Here is a 17,598-nt window from a genome sequence, read left to right on the forward strand (position 1 = left end):
TATATATATATATTATATATATATATATATATATATATATATATATTATATATATATATATATATATATATATATATATATATATATATATATATATATATATATATATATATATATATATATATATATATATATATATATATATATATATATATATATATATATATATATATATATATATATAATATATATATATATATATATATATATATATATATATATATATATATATATATATATATATATATATATATATATTATATATATATATATATATATATATATATATATTATATATATATATATATATATATATATATATATATATATATATATATAATATATATATATATATATATATATATATATATATATTATATATATATATATATATATATATATATATATATATATATATATATATATATATATATATATATATTATATATATATATATATATATAATATATATATATATATATATTATATATATATATATATATATATATATATATATATATATATATATATATATATATATATATATATATGGTCATATCATAAGAAGCGAACAAACACTGACACGAAGGACAACATAGGGGAAATTACTTGTGCTTAATAAATGAAATAAAGAAACGATACATTAATGCAAATTAAAATGCCACGAGTCCGCGTCCAAACATAAGCCGCGGCACGTCGTGTGACCGCCGACGTCAGCGAGGAGGCAGCGTTCGGACAGGCACGATGCATGATCGAAGGCCTGGCCAGCTGTCGTTGCCTCAGGGCGCAGGTATAACTTTCTTTTCCTCTGTAGTAGGTGACAAGTGTCCCCTAAAGCCTCGCAGTGAGACTCACTTTCCTCCTAAATGTGTTCCAAAAACTCGAATACAGCCTATAGTAATTGAAATACATGAGGTTCTTCAAAGTGAGAACACAGCGCACAAAGAGACGAAAAACGGAGCCGAAGAAGCAAACAGGAAATGTGCTGATATGTCATGCTCCGTACTTCGGCTCAGCTTTTCGTCTCCTTCGTGATGCGTTCTTCAGATGGAAGTTCAACCAACTAAAGCCCGGAATACATGGAGCGTTGTTTCACGGCGAACTTCGCCCGGCACAAACAGACGCGGCGGGATGACCCCAATGGTTCGTTCGCATCGCTTACATTCAGCGAAAAACAGGCGGACGCCGCCGGTCGCTCGCCGCGTATTTGTCAGTGTTGCCAGACTCTAGGCCGGCGCACTTGCCCCCTGCCTCTTGGCGCTTAACCAGTCCGCAGCAGTGGGAGGCTGCTTTGTCTAGCACGGAGCCGGATATCCAACTTCGGCCGGTGAACTGGGCGGAGGACGTCGCAGATAGGCATGGCCTGGACGCCACAACCAGCAGCCTGAAGGCGGCCCACAACGCTGCTTTTTAATTTGTTTTTACTTTTGGTCTACTTATCAATAAAAGTTTTTCGCCACCACCACCTAGGAATGTGTTTTTGGATAAGAAACAAATAGTAAATATGGTTTTTATTGTATTATTTGTTGTTAACGACAAAACAGCACGGAAAAAAGTTTCATAGACGCGCTTACAAACGATTTCCGCACATTTAATTGAGCTGTAAGTGTTTTAACGGGCTGGATTTGCGCCGTCTGGCTACGTTGAGCGGTGGCTGGAGCGCACACGCTGCAGAACGTTTTGTGGTTCTCCAACAATGACTTTAGTTTACCTCGTGTAAAAACCCATTGTGGTTATTCATGTTTACCTCAACTTCAGTCCGTGTTTTAAAGCCGCCTCCAACAGCAAGCGTTTAGTACTGCAGCCGGAGAGGATAGAATTATCGGTATTTGGCCTGAAGTGGGCCTGCCAGCGGCTCTCGTTTTCGATGACCTAGGTATTCCGTGCGCCTGTCGTCGCCCTTTTCCCTCAAGGCACTCCAGCAGAAGGGACTTATGGTTGTGGTAGAGCAGGAGTGGTCTCTGACCGAAGAACTACAAAACAAAACTATGCGAGCACGCGTGCCGACAGTGAAGAAGAAAAAAAAACAGCTTGGGGCGCCGCGAACGAGAAACCGTTTCGTCCCCTATAGCCTAACCAATACGGGCGACACCACACACACAAAAAAAGAAAATAATAAGTAAAGTAGTACAATGCCCACACTATTTTGCGCCATGGAACCTTCGATCGGGTTGGTAAGAAAACCGCGCCGCACTTATAATTATTATCTGTTTCGTGAGCACTTCCCTTAAGTTTGTAGACAAAAAATAAGTTTACAGAGATCATCATCATCATCGTCGTCGTCGTCGTCGTCGTCATCATCATCATCATCATCATCATCATCATCAGCCTGATTACGCCCACTGCAGGGCAAAGGCCTCTCCCATACTTCTCCAACTACCCCGGTCATGTACAGCCGCCCTGATTTTTAATAATATAGCGCGAGCGTCGACTGAACTGCTGGTGAGCGCCTTATAACGGCGATAAGCGTGGAATAAGGCGAGAGTTCGCGCACGAGCCTTGTTGCCTTGTTGCACTCGCCTTGTTGCACGCTCTTGTTGCACGCTTATCGCCGTTATAAGGCGCTCACCAGCAGTTCAGTCGACGCTCGCGCTATATTATTAAAAATCAGGGCGGCTGTACTAATTGTGGCCATGTTGTCCCGGCAAACTTCTTAATCTCATCCGCCCACCTAACTTTCTGCCGCCTCCTGCTACGCTTCCCTCCTCTTGGAATCCAGTCCGTAACCCTTAATGACCATCGGTTATCTTCCCTCCTCATTGCATGTCCTGCCCATGCCCCCATTTCTTTTTCTTGATTTCAACTAAGATGTCATTAACTCGCGCATCTTCCCTCATCAAATCTGCTCTTTTTTTATCCCTTAACGTTACACCCATCATTCTTCGTTCCATAGCTCGTTACTTCATCCTCAGTTTAAGTAGAACCCTTTTCGTAAGCCTCCAGGTTTCTGCCCCGTACGTGAGTACTGGTAAGACACAGCTGTTATACAGCTGTTGTACACAGTGTTATTCACAAATATGTACTCTGAAACATTCAATATCCGGCTGTAATGAAAATCGGTGTCCCTTTCACGCGCAGAGAGCCCGAGAGACTCCGGCAGAGAGCCCGAGAGACTCCGGCATTCCGCCGCATTCCGATGGACGCTCTGATGGAAAAGCAAAAATACACAAAAACCAACGAGCTGCCGGAAGTCGGGGGGGGGGGGGAGATCGATCGACGCGATGCCTGGTGAGCGCGCGAGGCGCTCCCGCCACTTCCGACGGCGATTTTCGCCGGGCGGCGTTTTTCCGATCGGACCGGGTAGCCAGCTGGAGTCGAATTTTTGGACGCCTAGGGTCGAACGTTTGTTGCCGGGCGTATTTCGTCGCCTGGATGCCGGTTTTCCGCTCCATGTATCCCGCACTTAAAGGGAAGCAGAAGAGTCTGTCGAATTCCATAAGACACTCATTACGGATGCGGGAACCTTATAAACCATGAAGGTAAAATTGGGGGGGGGGGATTTTTCAACTAGGAGCGACGCAATCGTCGGTTAAAATTGCGCTGTAGCTCCGCCCCCCGTCGAGCGCCGCGCGCTGCTGCTGACGCTGACGATGCGAGCGGAGACCGGAAACCGCGGCTTAGTGACGTCAACACTGGTGTTCCGCTCCTTCGCAGTCTCCGCGACCGTGCCTGACCGGGCTTATTTCTGCGTGCGTGCCGTCCTAATCTGCATCGCTCGACCCTACATTCCTTTATTTCTGTGTATATAGGAGGGATAGTTGACGTGCGCAGCATCAATTGAACTTGTAGGCCGATCATGCCGGCGTTCTGTGCAGCCTAAGCTTGCACGAACACCAGCGGCCGCGACGATGTTCCGATGTTCCATTAGTTCCTGCAAGACAAGAAGCTTTCAGCTAAGTGGGAGGCTGCTGTGAAGCGAAACAACTTCAAGCGCTCAAGAACAAGTGGTTGTGCTCTAACTACTTCTGTGACGATTACTACCGGAGTTTATCAATAATGCGTGCTTTGGGTTCTCCTAAAAAAATAGTTAGCACGCTGAACGGAAGGTGCATGTTTATCGCCCACCCTTGACGCAGGTTTCATCGCCAAGCGCCGCGAATTTTCTATTCGCACGTGTGTTGTGAAACAGCCGGCATGCAGGTACCATAACGCAGTGCAAGCGTAAAGTTTGCATGTGTTGGAAAGCCTGCTCACGCCAAGACGCTGCGCTCCCCCTTCTCCCGTACACATAAGAAACCGACCATCTCACGTAGCCGACGGAATTCGCCGGTTACGAGTAGCGTGCGGATGGCGCGCTGATGAAGGTTCTATACTACACATGCTACAACAGCCGGTAAACTTTTGCCGCGTTTAAACCGTATGTGTAGATTGCCGACACCTTTGGGGCAGCGCACAAATGCTGAAGATCGCATCACCGCTTACGTTCTACGAGGAGGCATGCAGGAACATAACACTACAGTTGTTTGCCCGGAAACGTACTCACTGGAACACTGAATGCAGCTTAGCAAAAAACATACTCGCCAAAGAACATTTCCAACACAAGGAGATGCTAACACTTCACCTTCGTTCGCGTGGAAAGCAGTGCTTGCACCAGCATTTCTTGCTTCTTGGAGAGGCCGGCTCTTCGCAATCGGCTCGTACATGTAGTATGTACAAGTATGTACGTACGTGTAGTATGTACAAGTATAAACCCCTTACAAGTGATCTTGCACGCGACAGCGACAGCGCTACAAGCGAGGCGATGGCTGTCGCGTTGACTCGTCGTCTGCAAGCCGAACTCCACGCGAGCGACGGCTTTGAACGACTTCCCGGTATGAGGGCAGCAATATACGCGCCGAAACTAGCGTGACGCATGCTTTATCAATTTAAGTTGATGTATTTTACTGAAGAAGGAGCATAAAATATTTCTGAAGGTCTTGCACTAGGTTCTTATTCTTGCACGTGTAAAATTCAATAGTTTCCTCGTTCCGTGCGACAAACAGCAGTATTTGAGTTATGTGCATCCAGTTTCGGCTTCGCACAATTGGCTAGTCGCTCATAGCATTTCCGGGCGACGAGCGACGAGTTCTAGATTTCTAGAAACGAGCGATCGAGCGACAACACCGAGCGATTTGTTCAAGCGACGGCCCGTTTTGTCGCTCGAAGCCGTCGCCCGTCACCGTCGCGCGCAAAATCGCTCTCGTAGAGTTTGGACTTAACGCCGAACTCCTCAGAGAAACGCAAGCTCTCGAAAATTTCCATGACCGTCTCAGCAAAACAGCACCAAACTACGTTGCACCGTGCTTCGTGTGTAGCGGCAGCAGTCGGTCCGCACGAACACCATTGTTGACGTCACGAGGCGCCCGACCAATCACAGGCGGAAACGAGGCGCGCGAGCTGGGCGTGTCTGCTGCTGCACTTTTCGTCGAAATAAAATATGTTTGCGCTTTCTATCGCTCAATTTCGATGCGATATTCGAATTCAGAGGGTTGAAAACCACGGCGTACTGCTCTTGACTCATTTTTTTCTGGAAAAGCTTTCAGCTTCCCTTTAAAGGATGTATTGACGCTTCACTTAAGCTCGTATCGAATTACTAGAAAAGAGTTCTTCGGAAACTGCTAACTGAAACACCAATGTATTTTTCATCATCATCAGCCTATTTTATGTCCACTGCAGGACGAAGGCCTCTCCCTACGATCTCCAATTACCCTTGTCCTGCGCCAACCGATTCCAGCTAGTGCCTGCAAATTTCTTAATTTCATCACCCCACCTAGTGTTCTGCCGTCCTCGACTGCGTTTCCCTTCTCTTGACACCCATTCTGTCACCCTAATGACCCAACGGTTATCTAACCGGCACATTATATGACCTGCCCAGCTCCATTTCTTCCTCTTAATGTCATTTAGAATATCGCTTATCCCTGTTTCCTCTCTGATCCACACCGCTCTCTTCTTTTCTTTTAACGTTACGCCTAATATTCTTCGTTCCATCGCTTTTTGCGCGGTCCTTAAGTTGTTTTCGAGCGTCTTTGTGAGTCTCCAAGTTTCTGCCCCATATGTCAGCACAGGTAAAATGCATTCATTGTGCATCTCTCTTTTTAATGATTATGGTAAGCTTCCAGTCAGGATCTTACAGTCTGCCGAACGCGCTCCCACCCATTTTTATTCTTCTGTAAATTTCCTTCTCATGTTTAGGATCCCGTGTGACAAATTGACCTAGGTAAACGTACTCCTTCACGGACTCTAGAGGCTGACTGGGGATCCCGAACTCTTGTTCCCTTGCCCGGCTATTGGTCATTATGTTTGTCTTCTGCATATTAATCTTCAACCCCACTATTATACTATCTATGTTAAGCTCCTCATTCATTTGTTGTAACTCGTCCCCAGTGTTGCTGAACAGAACAATGTCATCTGCAAATCGAAGGCTGCTGAGATATTCGCCGTTGATCCTTACTCATAAAAATTAAGCCTTTCCAGCTTAAGTTAATAGCTTGAATACTTCATCCAAGCACGCAGTGAATAGCATTGGAGAGATTGTGTTTCCTTCTCTGACCCCTTTCTTTATAGGTATCTACCTACTTTTCCTGTGGAGAATTAAGTTAGCTGTGGAATCTCTGTAGATACTTTCCATGCAAAATATTTACGTAAGCGTCCTGTACTCCTTGATTATGTAATGCCTCTTTGACTGCTGGTATCTCTACTGAATCAAATACCTTTTTGTAATCTATGAAAGCCACATAGAGAGGCTGATTGTGCTCTGCGTATTTCTCGATTACCTGAATAATGACATGGGTGTGATCCATCGTAGAGTATCCCTTCCTGAAGCCAGCCTGTTCCCTTGGTTGACTAAAGTCCAGTGTTGCCCTTATTCTATTGGAGATTATCTTGGTGAATATTTTATATAATACTGGAAGTAAACTAATGGGCCTATAATTTTCCATTCTTTAACGTCATCCTTTTTGTGGATTAGTATAATGTTGGCATTCTTCCAGTTCGCTAGGGCCCTTGAAGTCGATATAGACAGTTCGTATAAAGGGTCGCTAGTTTTTCAAGCATTATTTCTTCTCCATCTTTGATTAAATCGACTGGTAGTCCATCTTCTCCTGCCAGTTTTCCCCGTTTCATGTCTTGTAAGGCCCTTCTAACTTCATTGCTAGTTATAGAAGGAGCCTCTCTAACTTATTCTTTACTACTTCGAATGGAGGTATTGTGGCTGCTTTGGGTACTGTACGGGTCAGTATAGAATAATTTCCACTGATTTTACTATATATATCTTCGAGATTGCTGATGATATTAGCCTGCTTATCGTTCAGTGCATACATGTTCGTTTGTCCGATGCCAAGTTTTCTTCTCACTGATTTCAGGCTGCGTATATTTTTTACTGTTTCCTCAGTCTTTCTCACGTTATAATTTCGAATATCCCGTATTTTCTCCTTGTTGATTAGTTTTGACAGTTAAGTTAATTCTATCTGATCTCTTGAATTGGGCATTTTCACTCTTTGTCGTTTCTTGATAGGGTCCTTTGTTACTTGGGAGAGCTTACCTGCTGGTTGCCTTGGTGCCTTACCTCCCACTTCAATTGCTGCTTCTGAAGAAGCCTAGTTACGGTTTCATTCATTGCCCCCTATGTCATCTTATCTCTCTATTCTAAGGCTGCAAATTTTTTTGCAAGTGCCAAACTGATTTGGTCTGCTCTTACCCGTACAGCGTCTAGGTTGGCCTGTTTCTTCTTGACCAATTTTACTCTTTCTCTCTTAAAATGGAGGTGAATTCTAGCCCTCACTAATCTATTATCACTGCACTTCACCCTACCTAACATTTCCACATCCTGCACTATGCTGTGATCGGCAGAAAGTATGAAATCAATTTCATTTCTTGTTTCACCATTAAGGCTTTTCCAGGTCCACTTTTTGTTGCAACGCTTCCTGAAGAAGGTGTTGATTATTTGCAGCTTATTCCTTCCGCGAATTCTACCATCTCTCCTCGAGTGTTGCTAGAATCCACGCCGTAGTTGCCAATTGCTTGTTCACCAGCCTGATTTTTCCCCACTTTTGCATTGAAGTCACCCATGACTACAGTGTATTGAGTTTGTAGCACAATTGAAAGATGGTTATGTATAAAGTGGTGCTATGGACTTAGCACTTCCGCGAAACAGAGATGACTTCGCAACGGCTCGATTTTAATAATAGAACCATGCGTCTTAAAGGTAATATATGAAACATTATTCGTGAATCTTTTTAATTAGCCACCTCGATATTGAGATTTGTCGTGAAAGTAATGTGTGCCTCTTCAGATAATGCATCTGAACTGGAGAAATTGCGTTTATGCTTAATGTGATTTTTTAATAATACTGACATGTGTACTTCTTTATCTTTATCGGGCGACCACGTTTCACCGGCTAACAAGCGTTATCGCACAGCGCAGGACCCACCTGCATGTATAGGAAGTTTCTGGAATGTTATCGATGGTTCCATCCGCTGTCTGTGACCGAACCTTGTGTAATCTGATTGCATGTATGCGCAACGCGAATAATGTAGAACTTTGGGGAAGACACGCGGATCCCAGCGATTAATTACTCTGGAACATTTGACGGCTGATGTATAAAAGCTGACGCACTTGACCCGCAGATCATATTTTTGACGATCGCCGACTGTGATCGCCGTTGTCGCCGTTCTTCAAGTGTAGCCTGTCCTTGTTGGCACAGGTTCGCCCAATAAAAGTTAGTTTCGTCTTTCACGGTATTGCTACTGTGTTCTTTATACTTCACTACCACGTGACATTATGTTCGAACTAAACTTAATAAATAAAAAAACATGGTATATATTGTTGAAAGCTTGACGGCACTAGGCCCTCGTGGCCCGGATTTAAATCTGTGGCTTTGCGGCGAATGAGGTGCCACGATTCATGGCGGCCAGTTTTATGAATGCGACTCGGTTTGCTCTCACTCATATGCACGTATCCTTATGCACCTGTTAACTTTGCTTAAAATGCTAAGCATTTATTACCCCTCTCTATGTACTGAAACTCGCTATCTGGCCTCCAATCTGTAGCGACGTAACCTACGTAGTAGGCCCTTTGCAACAATAATTCACCTTCCATTTTCAGAAAGATACACTGTTTTGTAATTATATCTTAAATACAACATAAAATTGTATTACTTTCATTCATTTCATCTGCCTACTTCCAAGAACTTTCGACAACCTGTCCAGCTATATGGCCTCGAAGTTGTACCAGCTTAAAATAAGTGAAAGATGTGATACTTGCGCTGTAACACTACTTCACACCCGCCGTGGTGAAGTAGTTAATTTGGCGTTGCGCTGCTAAGCCCGACAGCGCGCGATCAAATCACGGCCGCGGTGGCCACATTTCGATGGGGGCGAAATGCAATAACGCATTTGTGTAACGTGCATTGGGTGCGCGTTAAAGAACCACAGGTTGTCCAAATTAACGCAGAGTCCCAAACTATGGCGTGCTTCATAACCATATTGTGGCTCCCTTCCCCCAACGCAGGGTAGCCAACCAGACTCTTTGACTGGTTAACATCCCTGCCTTCCTCATATCCTCTCTCGCTCTCTCTCTCTCTGGCATGTAAAACCCCACAATTTTTGACACAACTCTCCAACTTCCATTGCACTGCCTTAAAAAAAGATGTCGTGTTGGAACTTACATTTACTCTCCTTGCTCACAAAATAGATTTGACGGGTCACGTTAAAGATAACGTAAAAACTATGAAATTCGTTCTTTTGTCATGAAAACTGAAGTTCAGACTTAATACCCACCGCAAGAACCGAAGGTTCGATTACTGATCAGTTATTCGCAATAAGCAGTATTTAATAGTCGAAATTGAGAGTGTGGGTATTCTTCGCATACGCCACCCCGTACGAGCTAACTATCATTGCCGGTGAATTATCTCTACGAGCACAAGAACCCCTATTAATATAATTGCTCTACTCCAGCGCTATTCGTAAGAGCAGGGGCCAGTGAATCTGGATGTTGGACAATTGCGAACAGCTCTTACGAGCAAAAAGAGCGGCGAATTCCACCCGATAAATTCTGTAAACGTCGTAAGGTCTAGTCACAATTGACTTACACAAACTTGTGAATCCGGTCAACATGTACCGTAACGACGAAATGCTGTTGCCTTCTCATAGTGAGTAGACACAAGTTATATATATATATATATATATATATATATATATATATATATATATATATATATATCCAGTCAGAATGACTGGATGGATAGAAAGTAGGAGCGTCCCCTTTGAAACGGGGTCATGGCAGTTGCCACCATGCTCAGCTCTTTATTTTTGTTTAGCTGTGTTGTAATTTATTAAAATTCCTCATTTTCTTTAAATACGTCTTCCTACACTTTTAACCTTGTGTCACCTCTCTGCTTTTGAGCCACCAATCGTCCAATCGCTTTTTGCTAATTTCCACCGCATATTTATTTACATGGCTATTGTCATCTCTGAACCCTAGGGCCTCAGGAATTGTGACTGTGCCCGCATCGACGTGGGGATGGATACCATCACATTTTAGTATGAGGTGTTATATTGTTTCTACATATTTACCACACGCAGTACATGTGTCTTCTTCTTAGTCAAATTTCTTTTTATAGCTCCGCGTTCTAAGACATCCTGATCTAGCTTCAAAGAGTAGGGCACTGCCTCTTGAGTTATCATAAAACGCTACCTTCCTGATCTACTATTTCCAGTATCGATATAGTTCAACACTATGCTTTTTTTTCCATTGAATTTATCCAATTTTTACCTTCCGCGCTTTTAACCTGTCGTTTAATGCTCTGTCTTTCTCCGTCCTCGTGTCTGGCATACTTGTTGGTTAGCTTCCTAGTTCTTCTCCGCCATTGTGAGCCAACGCTCTTTCTGTATAGGTATTTAAATACCTTAGCTGCCCACCTGTTATCGTCCAATTTCCTCAGGCGTTTCTCGTATTTTACTCTGAGCTTCCCGTGCTTCGAACGATGCCCAGCCCTTATCCCCCTGTACTGCTTCGTTTGTGGTTTGCCCGTGGGCACCTAGTGCTAATCTTCCAACAGCTCTCTGATTTACTTCTAGTCTCGACTGAACTTCTACCCTTAAGCACAGGACTGCATTTCCTAAAGTAAGCCCCGGCACCATTACTCCCTTCCAAATACCTCTCAGTACCTCATACCTGTTGTAACCCCACAATGCCCTATGTTTCTTTATCCCGGCATCTCTTCGCCCTTTAGCTGTGAGAGACTGTTCGTTATTTTTCGTGTACATGTGCCCTTGGTTTATCCATACCCTGAGGTATTTGTATTCGGCCACTCTGGGTATTTCATGGCCTTGTATTCTAACCTCCTGATCAGTTGTATCGTTGAAAAACATCCCACCGAAATTAGCTGCACTAAATCTGAAACCTAGACTGTCTCCTTCGTCTCCACAGTAATTAACCAGACTTTCTGACGAAGGCCGCGCCACGGCCGAAACGTAATAACATTAACAATGCACTTTTCGTAAGTGTGCGCATTCGTTTCTTCAACTACCTACGCACCGGACCTAGAGAACTTTGCCTTGAATATTATATATATATATATATATATATATATATATATATATATATATATATATAGTTGAAGAAACGAAGGAGCACACTTACGAAAATTCCATTTTTAATGTTGTAACGTTTCGGCCGTGGCACGGCCTTCGTCAGAATACACACAGATACAAGTGCGCACCCGCTTTTATGGGCGTGCGCACGTGGGCATAATCAGCAGTACATGCGCGTGTACTGCTGATTATGCCCACGTGCGCACGCCCACAAAAGCGGGTGCGCACTTGTATCTGTGTGTATTCTGACGAAGGCCGTGCCACGGCCGAAACGTTACAACATTAAAAATGGAATTTTCGTAAGTGTGCTCCTTCGTTTCTTCAACTATCTATGCACCGGACCTACAGAACTTTTCCTTGAGATATATATATATATATATATATATATATATATATATATATATATATATATATATATATATATATATATATATATATATATATATTCAAGGCAAAGTTCTCTAGGTCCGGTGCATAGGTAGTTGAAGAAACGAATGCGCACACTTACGAAAAGTGCATTGTTAATGTTGTTATGTTTCGGCCGTGGCGCGGCATCCGTGGCGCGGCCGTGGCGCGGCCGTGGCGCGGCCTCCAGCACATATATGCATATCGGATCATAATTATAACATATGTGAGTAATACTGTAACAAAGTTTACGTAAGGATCACTTGAAGTTAACATACAGAGTTACAGTAGCATTCGCATCAAATGTTTAATACAGCATAAACATCGTCGTATGAAGACTTTTGACTGCAAAAAAAGTAAATAAAAATAAAATTCTGTTAATTTAACAGGTTTCACAAGCAATAAGGAGTAAAAGTATCAGTAATAACAGACATCGCGCAACGATGACAAGACTAAAACAGAATGCAATAAGTACAGGAAAGGCAAAAGCTACGCAAACAAGACACATGCACGCCATTCCAAAGATAACTATGCGACAGCTATTTACAACATTGATCTGAAGAACTGACGTAGCTGCCGTTGTCTAGCAGTAGTTAGTTCAGGAAATTCATTTAGGATGGGAGGGGGGATGGTAAATTGAAGTGGAGTGCCTGTGAGTTGTAGGTGGTCTGGTAAAATAGACCATGTTAAAGTATGTCGCCTACGCCTACTAGGGTAATGATGTGTTAGGTTTGATATAATTACAAGGAATGCTTTATAAGTGTTGGAAAAGAAGAAGGATCGCAAACTCCGAAATTTGTATAAGTGCTGTACCCGTATAATACCGTTTTCCTGAAACACCGTTTCAGTTGAAGCCAGGCAGGAAATCTTTGCAACATGACGAAGAATCTTTTTTTGCAAAAGCAAGATTTTATTTAAGTTCTGTTTAGTTGGGGTAGCCCAGACTAGACTACAGTAGTTAATGCAGGATGCGAAGAGTGCGTAATAGACTTGAAGTTGTAATAACGGGAGTAGCCAGTTGTAGTGGTATGCGAGTCACGCTTACAAAATGCCGCCTTCGCCTCTTCAGCTCCGGTTGGATTAGCTTGTTTACTTTATTCAGTGGAATTCTTTAGCGGGAGCTCGGATGCCTCCGCTTATTGAGTGCGTCCTAATGGGCAGTCCAGCAGCGCATGGCTGTCGTCCATGATCGGATTGAACTCGCGATAAGTAAAAGGTTCTTCGTATTTTTCGCTCTCGACACGCATGTTGGCACTGCTACGGCGGCTTCGGTAAATGTCTTTCTTGATTGACGGCAAAGGCATGCGCATACGAAGATTTCAACGTGTCTTCTGAAAGCAGCGTCAAAAAAAAAAAAAGAAAAGAAAAGCCTATCTGCGTGAGAAGACGGATGCTGTGCACGGGTTTGTCAAGGATTCATATACCGTAAACATCACTCGAACGCCGTTGGAAGCCAGGCGCACAAATGAAACACCTCCAATGGGCGGGTTTAAAGCGCGAGGGAGATTGGGTCTTCGCAGGCGATGACGGGCGCTTCGCCTTTGACGCCGCCTTCAAGTGGACATGGCAGCGCCCCGAAAAAGTCAAGGCTTCACGACAGAAGCTTTGTGCGGATGCTGTCGCCACATGAGCGAAATGCCGCCCTTATTCGGTGAGAGATGCAATGACCCGGCGACTGGCCTTTTGCTCAGAATCGCGCCGGACATGCGTTAGCATTCGGACTGTTGCCCTTCCACAGAACGCACATACGTCTGTGGTTTGCAACTGAGTGCTTGCCATTTTCACGAAGTGAACAGTGATTGCTCACTTTGTTCCAGGCGGTGGTATTTGCAACTGGCGACAGGGTGACAGCGTGTGCACTTTGCGGCGCGAACGACGGCTCCTGGAAGAAAGCTCATTTGCCTGGCTCAGGGACACACGCATTTCCGAAATAGAAAACACGACCGCGAATTTGCCCAGAATCTTAGTTTTCTCGGAAATGTTTTTCGCAGAAACACCTTCCTGAACTTATCATCTAAGCGCACTGGGAAAGTCCCTCAATTTGCTGCGACCAGAGTGTCGGAACGAAATGTTTTTCCTTCTGGAAATTTAGTTTCACTCCACTGAAAAGCGTTCCGTTCCGGTTCTACTCCGGAACGAAAGAAAAAATTATCCGTAACGGCTCATAAGGGCTTTGGTTCGTATGCAAAAATTTTCGAAGCAAAGCAGCGATAAAAAATAGTATGTGATTTTCTCTTTAAGTGAATTAGGAATTCCGAGATTATGCTCGGTGCCTTGAGTCAAGGCACTGAGTGCGGTCTCAGAAGCAAAACGACGTCGAGTGTCCTCGCCGAAATGCCAGACCGCTATTCCGATAACACGAACATAAACGAATGATAAAACTTCGGTAACAAAGGGTTAAAAAGTTACGGGGATTTACGTGCCAAATCCAAGGAGGCACGCCGTAGTGGGGGACTCCGGAAATTTGGACCACCTGGGCTTCTTTAACATGCACCTAAATCTAAGTACACGGGTATTTTCGCATTTTACCCCCATCTAAAGGCGGCTTCCGTGGCCGGTATTCGATCTCGCTACCTCGTGCTTATCAGCCCAACACCTTAGCCATTAAGCAACCACGGCAAGTGGTAACAAAGCGTTGTACCCTTAAAAAACGAAACGACAAGCTCTTCAGCGCGCAAGCCCTGGGTTTTGATACGTTGGCGATCTGCTAGAGCACCCAGCGACAGGCTTAGGTAAGTGAAGCATTCGACCGCCTATCGCTCGCACTATCCCTGCCAGAGACATAGGCGATAATTCTGACGTTGCCTGAAGTCGGTTGTTTCGGATTGCCGACTTTCCCCTTGAACCGGAAACCGATCAAAAATAATTCGGTTTCACTCCGAAACAAAATAATAAATAACGTTTCGGTTACGTTTTCGTTCCGGGCAGAAATATCGTTTCTTTTTTTTCGTTTTTAGTTTCGGTTTTCGTTCCGTTCCGACACACTGGCTGTGACATTACCCAGCACATGCCTGCTATTACGTGTGCCACAGAAGTAATTGTTTATGCGTGGGTGGTCACCTCTACATGCGGCCAACTACTCTAAGGTATAGAAGGATACTAGAACAAATATATACTTTGAAGAAAGGAACAGAACATGGGTGAGAAAGAGAGACCACGAGAGGAAGAGACGGAGCAACAAAAAAAAAAAAGATATTACGCTACCCAGCTGGCTGCTAAGTCAATCATGGTCAACGGCCAGTTCTTATGGGGGAGGGAATAAGGCATACCCAAGGAAGGCTTTCCGATATATTCTAGGGCCCGCATTCACAGAGCCGTCCGTGCGTAAATAGAGCGGTTGGTTCGTAAATAAATGCGCCGCCCACTCGGATAGCGAACATATAATATCATAATAAGTGACCGGCCACTGATAAACAATTTTTGCTAACAGAAAGCCTTCTTAATTCGGCCGTAGAGCCCGCATCCAAGTGGTCAGTTTTAATCTTATGGGAAAGAGGCCACAGAGATTTGCTTTAATAAGAAGTGGCCATTATTCAAGATTCAAGATTCATTTATTTCTCCAAGAGAAAAAGGCCCAGGACAAAAAGCTGCCTTGGAGCAGCTTGGCGGGGTCCGGGGCCCATTTAGCCGGTCACACCCGCGATTATAGGTAACGAAGCTTCTTACCAGAGACTCTAGCGAAAAGGGCTCGTCAGACGAAGCGCGTGTGTGCTGGTCAGCGTTTCCGTTGGTTGCGGAGAATAGGCCACCCCGAACCGCTCTGTGAATACGAATTCATTGGATTCACCTAGGCTTTCGTACGTAGGGACAGTTTGCCATTGGCGAGCTGCTTTTGCTGATGTGTTCGCCGTCGCAGTAAACCGGCGCGTGTTCTTACGAACCGTTCTGGCATACCAAATATTTTATGAATATGGTCCCAGAATCTGTATTTACAAAGCAGTTTGTGTGCCAGAGCACTTCGTACGGATAGGCGCAAGTGAATCAGGGGCAGAATTCGCAAAGCTTCTCATTCGTAAGTACACTGCTTGCGCCAGCAAGAAGTGCCGGTCGCAACCTCAATCGTCAAACCAATCCAACCAATCGTCAAAACGATTCCAGCGCCCGCATCGCCAGTGGTGGGCCTTGCGCCCAATATATGGAGCTTTGGATTAGTAGTTCCGCACATTCCATCCCAACTACAAGTATGGGAAGACCACGAGTAGAGCGACCTGAGGAAGAAGCTGCCTGCCGCGAGCGTCAGCGAGAGTTCGCACACACACACACAGACAGAAACCTCATGCACAAAAAAAAAAAAAAGAACACTGGAAGCACTGAAAAAAATAGCACTCCTAGAGCATGTTCAGCCCGCGAAGCACACAAAAGCGAAAATGAGGTGAAATAATGGTGAAACAAAAGATTTACAATATAGACTGCTTGCGAAGTTTGACTTGTATGGTGTAACACTCGGTGTAACTAACACAGCTTCGCTGTTCATCCATCTTCGCGGAGTGGAAGGGGGCAGTGATCTTTTGTGAATACGGGTCCTCATTCGTAAGTGGTTTCTGCAATTGGCTGCCCCCCTTAGTCTGTCCAGCATAGCATGTACGGACATAATACGTCTAGCATCAGGATTGGCAGATTATTTTCTTAAGAAAAATTGTAGCATAAGAACTTTGTGTGAATAGGGGATCAGGATAGCGAACATGTTCTTAGCGTAGGCGACCGGCCATCGTGAGATTTCTAACAGTAATTATAATAGCTATTAAAAAGGTTGGAGTCACTGAAGATCAAATTTACTGCTTTCCCGGTTTCCGGGAAATACGGGACAACGGAAGGGAGCTGATCTCACGCGCCACTGCAACATTAAACGTATGAGAAGACATTTCTCCTGGCCCGCATTATTGCTAACCACGCATTATAGACAGAATTTATCTTTGGATAACTTTCTGTTTAACCACATGAACAAAACAAATCGTGCAGTCGAGAGGGCACTTAGGTGCGGTGTTCTGAGGTGTACCACCAGCAGAATGCTGACATATGCCACCTGATGTGCGGTCGCAGATCAACGCTGCCCTCGATGCGGTATACCGCCTTAGTTACGGTGCTCCGAGGACTTATCGATGGAATGGACTGCCGTTTCCCGCATGTATTTCTAGGAAATAGGAAGGTATGAAAAAAAATTAATAAAACGGCAAATAAATCAAACAAATAAGCAGGCATGTCAATCAGAGGGACAAAGGAGGCACGCTTTGGTAAGCGGAAAAATGAGTCAACAACAAGAACAACAGCAACAGCAACAACAACAACAACAACAACAACAACAACAACAACAATAATAATAATAATAATAATAATAATAATAATAATAATAATAATAATAATAATAATAATAATAATAATAATAATAATAATAATAATAATAATAATAATAATAATAATAATAATAATAATAATAATAATAATAATAATAATAATAATAATAATAATAATAATAATAATAATCAGTTATTCAAAAATGTATCCAGTTAAGCGTAAAACGTGCCCATAGAGTAAGAAAGAAAAGAAGATTAACCAAATGCCAAATAATTATAAAATAGAGAACACGACACTAAATGTCAACGAATGATGGTAACAAATTAGAAGA

General features: G+C 43.6%; 1 long non-coding RNA gene across 1 annotated transcript in view; it reads right to left on the bottom strand.

Annotated features, from left to right (window-relative positions):
• The window catches only part of LOC142573824 (uncharacterized), a 50,079-nt gene that overhangs the window by 17,613 nt on the left and 14,868 nt on the right, over nucleotides 1-17,598 (bottom strand). The window contains exon 2 of the long non-coding RNA XR_012826358.1: nucleotides 16,999-17,106. This is a non-coding gene — a long non-coding RNA (uncharacterized LOC142573824). The remainder of the gene's footprint in view (nucleotides 1-16,998; nucleotides 17,107-17,598) is intronic.

This window comes from Dermacentor variabilis, chromosome 1 (assembly GCF_050947875.1).
Source record: "Dermacentor variabilis isolate Ectoservices chromosome 1, ASM5094787v1, whole genome shotgun sequence".
Lineage (NCBI taxonomy): Eukaryota > Metazoa > Arthropoda > Arachnida > Ixodida > Ixodidae > Dermacentor > Dermacentor variabilis.